The 8,046-nt window shown below is 41.2% G+C and overlaps 1 pseudogene; it reads right to left on the bottom strand.

The window, feature by feature from the left end:
- Positions 1–6,245: 6,245 nt before the first annotated feature.
- LOC112311097 (olfactory receptor 11H12-like) lies at positions 6,246–7,200 on the bottom strand (annotated as a pseudogene).
- Between the last annotated feature and the right edge of the window lie 846 nt (positions 7,201–8,046).

Raw genomic sequence — 8,046 nt, 5'->3', positions numbered from 1 at the left:
TAGTCTAGTTGTAATTTTTGCTGTAGTTATGTGAGGAGGCAAGGTGTGTGTACATATGCCTGCATCTTGACCAGATATAAAAATATAAATTCTGGGACTTGAAAGAGTATATAAATTGGATTATACTTATTGTTTTACAAATTACTGCCCCTTGCACCCACCCCCTATTCTCAACTAAATAGCAATGTCTGAGTTTCATTCAGCTTCTGCAGAGACTGTCAGTCTGAAACAAATCAGGACAATGAAGCTGAAGATACAGTTCTTTGGGAAAGACCCTTTTCCAGAAGGTGGTGCATGTATTTGTAAGAGCACCACTCCCATAACAGTGCACTCAGCAGGGTCTTTTCCATTGAAATCAGAATTTAGATCAGGAAAATTTGTGAAATAAGAGTATATTTGTTCTCTTGAGGCAAAGAAATTTTATTCTGAAGGATAGATATTTTGCTTAACTTCAACATTTTTAGAGCTCTATATTTAGTCCCCAAACTTCTCTATTTTATACCTTCACTATCCAATACAATAGCCAGAACCCACATGTGGCTACTGACTACTTGAAATGTGACCAGTCCTAACTGCAAAGTGCTTTAAGCATAAAAATCACAGAATGTAAATATCTCATGAATAATGTTTATGTTGATTATATATAGAAATGACACTATTTTGGTTAATTTGGGTCAAATAAAATATATTATTAAAATTAACTTTACCCATTGTTTTTAACTTCATTAATGTGGATACCAGAATATTTTAAATTATGCATGTGGTTCAAATTTGTGGCTCACATTATATCTCTATTAGCACTGATTTAGGCTGACCTAAAAAATCTAGTAGCTTTAAATAACATTAATATGTTGACAATTCTCAGGTTTTTACCTCCACTCCCAACCTCATCTCCTCTCTCCAGACTTGCATATATAATTGCTTATTTGAATATCTATTTGGATGTTTATTCATCAATTTTCAAGTTTACCTTCCTATCTTTTATTTCAGTGGACCTACTTCAGCCCTGGTATTGACACAGGATGACAAATTCTGCTTAATGTACATAACTCAAATATAGATTGGTCTTTTTCTGTCATGAACAATAAAGTCAATTTCCCTGGTTCATTTATATAACTATATATACATATAAATCTTTACATTTTAATTCCTTGTAGGTTTCATTTGGAAACAACAACCTCCATTGAAAACTTGGGTGCCGCTAACCAAATCTAACTTTGTGCATGAGATCAATTTAAATATTGCATATATAATTTAAACATCATGATAGAGATTTCCATCTTTTAACAAATAAAGCAGTTTACAGTAGGTAAAGTTAGTTCCTTTTTGAGATAAGCTATTAAGCCTGTCATTTCTTCCTTTTTCTTTTTTTATTTTCTTTTTTTGATATATTTATTGATTACGATATTAAAGTTGTCCCTTTTCCACCCCTTCACTCAACTGCATCCTGCCCACCCCCTCCCTCCTACATTCCCCCCCTATAGTTCATGTCCATGGGTCATACTTATAAGTTCTTTGGCTTCTACATTTCCTACACTATTCTTACCCTCCCCCTGTCTATCTTCCACCTATCATTTATGCTATTTATTCTCTGTACCTTTCCCCCCCTCCCTCCCCCTCCCAATCCCCTATTGATAACCCTCCATGCGATCTCCATTTCTGTGGTTCTGTTTCTGTTCTAGTTGTTTCCTTACTTTTCTTTTGTTTTGGTTTTAGGTGTGGTTGTTTATAACTGTGAGTTTGCTGTCATTTTTACTGTTCCTATTTTTTACTTCTTTTTCTTAGGTAACTCCCTTTAACATTTCATATAATCAGGGTTTGGTGATGATGAACTCCTTTAACTTGACCTTATCTGAGAAGCACTTTATCTGCCCTTTCATTCTAAATGATAGCTTTGCTGGATACAGTAATCTTGGATGTAGGTCCTTGCCTTTCATGGCTTGGAATACTTCTTGCCAGCTCCTTCTTGCCTGTAAGGTCTCTTTGGAGAAATCAGCTGACAGTCTTATAGGAACCCCTTTGTAAGTAACTGTGTCCTTTTCTCTTGCTGCTTCTAAGATTCTCTCCTTCTCTTTCATCTTGGGTAATGTAATTATGATGTGCCTTGGTGTGTTCCTCCTTGGGTCCAGCTTCTTTGGGACTCCCTGAGCTTCCTGGACTTCCCGGAAGTCTATTTCCTTTGCCAGATCGGGGAAGTTCTCCATTATTTGTTCAAATAAGTTTTCAATTTTTGTTCTTCCTTTTCTCCTTCTGGCACCCCTATAATTCGGATGTTGGAATGTTTCAAGATGTCCTGGAGGTTCCTAAGCCTCTCCTCATTTTTCCGAATTCTTGTTTCTTCATTCTTTTCTGGTTGGATGTTTCTTTCTTCCTTCTGGTCCACACTGTTGATTTGAGTCCCAGTCTCCTTCGCATCACTATTGGTTCCTTGTACATTTTCCTTTGTTTCTCTTGGCATAGCCTTCATTTCTTCATCTACTTTTCGAACAAATTCAACCAATTCTGTGAGCGTCTTAATAACCAGTGTTTTGAACTGTGCATCCGATAGGTTGGCTATCTCTTCCTCGCTTAGTTGTATTTTTTCTGGAGCTTTGAAGTGTTCTGTCATTTGGGCTGCTGGGAACCGCCCTGCCTGGTTTCAGAGGCTGTAACCCCCCATGATTAAGGCTGAGTCAGAGTTGGGACCATAAGCCACTAAGGAGACAAAGCTTATCTCCCTGGCAGGTGTGCCACCCCTGCCCACTTCACCCTGCTTGGCCCTGAGCTTGGCCAGTTAGCCAATGATGGGTAAGAATCCTCAAGGGAGGATCAACCTAAGACAGGCATGGTCACAGAAGAGGCCCGCAGGGAAGGACTCGGGGGGCTGTGGAAAAAGGGGGTGATGGACCCTTGCCCCTCGGTTTTGAAATAGCCTGAGTCCTCATTCTGTCTGCAAGAAGTCTCCTAATCTCTTGGTTGCCTTACTTCCCTTGCCTGACTTAAGCCTGAAGCAATAACAGAGGGCAGTGCAGTCCTGTGCTGGGAGGGGCGGATTCCCTGGGGAATCAGGCCTAACAAAAATACATACATTCCTGTGAAACCTACTTAATTTGTACCCTCAGTTTAAGAGATAAGGGTCCAGACCTGAGATGAGTCTGGCGCCTAAAGTTTTATGGCCCTCTAACTAATTGGCTGTAACTCAGAATAAGCCCTCAAAGTTCTCTGTAAATCTTGTATTGTTTAACCCTTACTGGCTGACAATGATTGATGAGCTTTATCTGTATTCCTATGCGAATGAACCTAATAAAAGCCCCTGGAGAGAGAGGCTCTGGGCCCTTCTCCTTTGAGAGAAGCGGCCACCTTTCCTCCCCAAGCAGATCATGTCTTGGTAGTCTTTTTCTTCATCCGTGTTGGACCGGAGGGCTGCGTTAAACGCCCCCCCAACGTCGGGCCATTTATTTTTTTTGTCTTGGAGCGCCTGTTACTTAAAGGGGCAGAGCCTTAGGTGTTCCCTGGGGTGGGGTAACGCTGATCTCTGTGCTGTGATGCTGTACGTGGGGGAGGGGCCGAGAGGGAGCAATGGCGCCCGCTCCACTCTCCACCGGGTTTCAGCCACTCCCTCCGCTACCCACAATCAAATTGGGCCCCTCTGGGGCTGGTTCCCGAGTAGGTGGGCTTGTGCACACTCTAGGCCCCTGTGGGTCTCTCCAATGACCTCTCCTGTGAGGCTGGGAGTCTCTCCTGCTGCCGCCCCAACCCCCTTGGGCGTTTTCAATCAGAGGTTTGAGGCTTTATTTCCCCGAGCTGGAGCCCTGGGTTATGGACTGCTTCGCTCCCCTCTGTTCGTCGTGGTTTATCTGTGGGCGAGTGTGGGGCCATGGTGTGCTACCTGCACTCTGCCTGCCCTGCTCTCCGCCACTCCAAGTCCAGCCCTCTCGGTTTATCTGCGGGAATGTGGGGCCACAGGGTCTGCTAGTGGTCAGACTGCCTGCCCCGTTCGTTCCACACTCTGCCAGTCTCAGTTGCGCCACGGCAATGCGAGTCCTCTCTGCCCCGGCTGCCCGTCTCCACCCCTCCTACCGGTCTCGATGAATGTTTATTTTTTATTTACTTGGTGTCGGACTTCCTTGCCATTCGATTTTCCGTCAGTTTTGGTTGTGTGAGTAGGCGCAGTGTGTCCACCTACACTGCCATCTTGGTTCTCCCCTTTTTCTTAATACCAACAAAGATCATTTTTGTTCCAAGAATATACTTCCTGGAATTCTCAAAGCACTCCCTCACTTGTCCTCCCTCCAGGGGATGTTTTATCAATGTCCATGTGAGAGAATTCTGAGGTCTGACACATCTTTAATTCAAATAACTGATGAAAAGGATGAGGATCTATAAATTAAATGTCACAGATCTAGCACAGAGCAGTGGCTATGGATAGTCCATTGCCTCTTGTTGTGTGAGGAAAACATTAAGCATATGTATGGAAAATCTCTCTTATTTCAAACAGTTGTTTTAGATGCCCCCTGGATCCACACAAGAGTAGCCTCCCCCATTATCAACATCCTCTACCAGAATGTACATTTGTTAACAAATGATGTTCATCATTGACTTATTACCATCACCCGAGTCCACAGTTTACATGAGGGTTCACTCTTGGAGTTGCACATTCTGTGGGTTTGAACAAATTCATAATGACAAGTATACATACAAAAAAACATTTGGGGATTTGGCTCATAAATCTGCCTAAGTAAAGAGGAAGTGACTGTGAGGACTGATGAAAAGGACCTTTGGTTTAAAAAGATGATTCTGAAATTTGACATGGGAGATATCAGAGACACAGGCCTTTTATGAAGTTATTATGCCTTCACGGGTATAATGTAGTGTTCAAGCCTTGACAACATCAGTAAATATGACAAAAGATCATAAGGAAGATGCCACAGAATTTAATGACACTTGCATTGGGTATGAGAAGATGAGGAATTGTAAATGTTAAGATTTTAAGTTCAGGTTATTGGTGGAGCCATTGGTACACAAGGTTGGCTAGAGATAATTTTAAAAATGATTAACAAACTAAAGATTGCATATTTAAATTTAAAATGGATATTTATGTAAAAATATTCAGCAGGAGGTTGCAGATGGGTCTGTGGTTTAAAAATAAAAGTAGTGTTGGAGTTATCCCAGAACAAAGTTTTAGCCCAAGGTATCCTCATGAAGTACAATACTGTAAATTAAATTCTCTTCTGGGGGGGAAGGGGAAAGACTTAGAGAGTGTAAATTACTTCTGAGGGACATTTATAAAGAATTTTCCAGAGAATTACATGAAAATAAGTGCAGCTTAGATCTGGACAGTAGTGACCTCACAAAGCCTATAGCTGTTTGGCTCATACTGAGTATTGACTAAATGTCATGTGTTTGGTCTGGAAGATTTGTACCTACCTCCCAAAGTGACGGCACTGGTGAAATGTGAGAGTCAATCCAGTCAACATAACCTTACTAAGGATCCTCATTGGTTCCCAAAACTATACTTGGAATTATAAAATATTTTAAAAAGTGTTTTAAAATTGCCCTGGCTGGTGTAGCTCAGTGGATTTAATGCTGGCCTGTGAACTGAAGGGTCACTGGTTCAATTTTCAGTCAGGGCACATGCCTGGATAGCAGGCCAGGCCCCCAGTTGGGGGTATGTGAGAGGCAGCTAATGGATGTTTCTCTGGCACATTGATGTTTCTCTGTCTTTCTCCCTCTCTTTCCCTCTCTCTAAAAAATAAAGGAATAAATAAAATCTTTTTTTAAAGTGTTTTAAAATAGTTCCTGATGTTGAGGGCTTTTATAAATCAGGTTGTCTGAATGGTTGTTGGTTTGCCACTTGTGGTTTGCAGTACATTCAACATTTACTATGCTCTAGAAAAGAACAACTGGCTGTGATGAAGGCAGAATTTGAGGGTGCTGAAATAAGTAATGTGTAATAGAAACCAAAAGCGAAACTAGAAACTCAATTTTAGAGAAATATATGAAAATCTTATTAAGTTGTATTTCAAAATAAAGAAGTCTACCTAAGGTATGGACATCTCTGGAACAAAAGAGTAATAACTGCCTAAGATTTAAATTATGAATCTAATGAATTTTTAAAACCATCTTTCCAATATATGAAAATAAAATAAATTGATGGTGGGGTGGAAAGCATCATCTTAATTGTCTCATGATCTTCCATATTTATTCTCCTAAATATTAATGATTGCATTATATTAAATTTGACTTCTGAATCTCTTAGTGGTTTCTCACAATAATACATTCACAATTTTCTTTAGTGCATCCTTCATATCTTTGTTCCAGAAGTTGTAGATAAGGGGATTAAAGCATGGAGTTACCAAAGCTTAGAACAAGGTCACAAATTTCTGTATGCCAGGATGGTCCCCCTGAACCTAGGCTAATGTACATCACCATGACTGAACCATAGAACAGAGACACCACAGCAAAGTGGGATGCAAAAGTAGAGAAAGCTTTATGCCTTCCTGAGCCTGAGGGCATCTATAGCACCACACCTAGGACACATAAGTAAGTGCCAAGGATCTACAGAAAAGTGAGAAAGATGATAAGAGAGGTAATGATACCACAGACCAGAGTAGTTCCAGGTACTGGAGCACAGGTGCCCAACAAAGGTGCCAGATCATAGAGAAAGTGGTCACTGGTGTTTGGACCAGTGACCACTTTCTCTATGAAGGGCACCTGAGATATTAGAGTCAAAAGAGTCAGTAAGCAGAGGAAGCCACCTGTCCAGCAGAAGACCACTAATTGAGCACATAGGTGATGTGTTATTATAGTGGGATAGTGCAAAAGCCAACAAATGACAAGAAATCAATTAAAAGACATCACTGACAGAAATAAGCCTTCGGCAGCACCCATGGAGAAGAAGAAGTAAAACTGGAGCAGGCAGCCAGAGTAGGAGATGCTCTTGTTCTGAGAGATGATGTTGGCCAACATTTTGGGCACATCAGAACTGACATAGCAGATCTTCAGGAAAGAGAAGTTGGCCAGGATGATGTACATTGGTGTGTGGAGATTCTGGTTTGACCACACAGCATAGATGATGGCTATGTTCCCCAGGAGGGTCAGAAGGTAGATGACGGAGAAGAGCACAAAGAAGAAGATCTGGATGTGTCTATGGCAGGGAAAGCCCAGGAGGATGAACTCATTCACAAACCCAGAGACTTTAATAGTCTCCAAAGTCCTCATTAGTCTGACCTGTGAAAGCGACAGAGACAGTAAAAGCCACAGAAATATTGACACAATTTTTCTTCTTCCTGATGGAGAGATATGTTTATTTTCCTCAATTTGGGGTTGTAATATTACTATATTTCCTTCAGAAGGTGAGTTGTTCTTTCCTCTTTGTCTCCTGCATTTATTCAATAAACATTTGCTGATATTACTGCCAACCAGTGTTCTACTAAATGGGGCCTGGGGGAATAATGAATTAAAAAGCAGAGTCCTACTCTTTTAGAGCTTATGTCAAACATCTTTAGTTCAAAACAACTTCAAGCAATGCAATGCATTCATAGCTCTAAAACAGGGGTGTCAAACTCATTTTCACCTGGGGCCATATTAGCCTCGCGGTTGCCTTCAAAGGGCTGACTGTAATTTTAGGATAGTATAAATGTAACTACTCTTTTTAAAAAATTTTTATTGTTATTCAATTACAGTTGTCTGAATTTTCTCCCCACCCCTCCACCCCACCCCAGCCGAACCCACCTCCCTATTCCACCTCCACCTGCTCCCTTGATTTTGTCCATGTGTCCTTTATAGTAGCTCCTGTAAACCCCTCTCCCCACTGTCCCCTCCCCACTCCCCTCTGGCTACTGTTAGATTGTTCTTAATTTCAATGTCTCTGGTTCTATTTTGTTTGCTTTTTTCTTTTGTTGATTATGTTCCAGTTAAAGGTGAGATCATATGGTATTTGTCCCTCACTGCCTGGCTTATTTCACTTAGCATAATGTAACTACTCTCTAACAGTTAAGTGAGAGCTCGGCACTGCTGCTGGGTAGAAACAAGGTGCCAGGCTAGATAAAAGAAGGTGGAGGGCTG

This window comes from Desmodus rotundus, chromosome 7, assembly GCF_022682495.2.
Source record: "Desmodus rotundus isolate HL8 chromosome 7, HLdesRot8A.1, whole genome shotgun sequence".
Lineage (NCBI taxonomy): Eukaryota > Metazoa > Chordata > Mammalia > Chiroptera > Phyllostomidae > Desmodus > Desmodus rotundus.
This window is presented reverse-complemented; position numbering and strand designations above follow the sequence as displayed.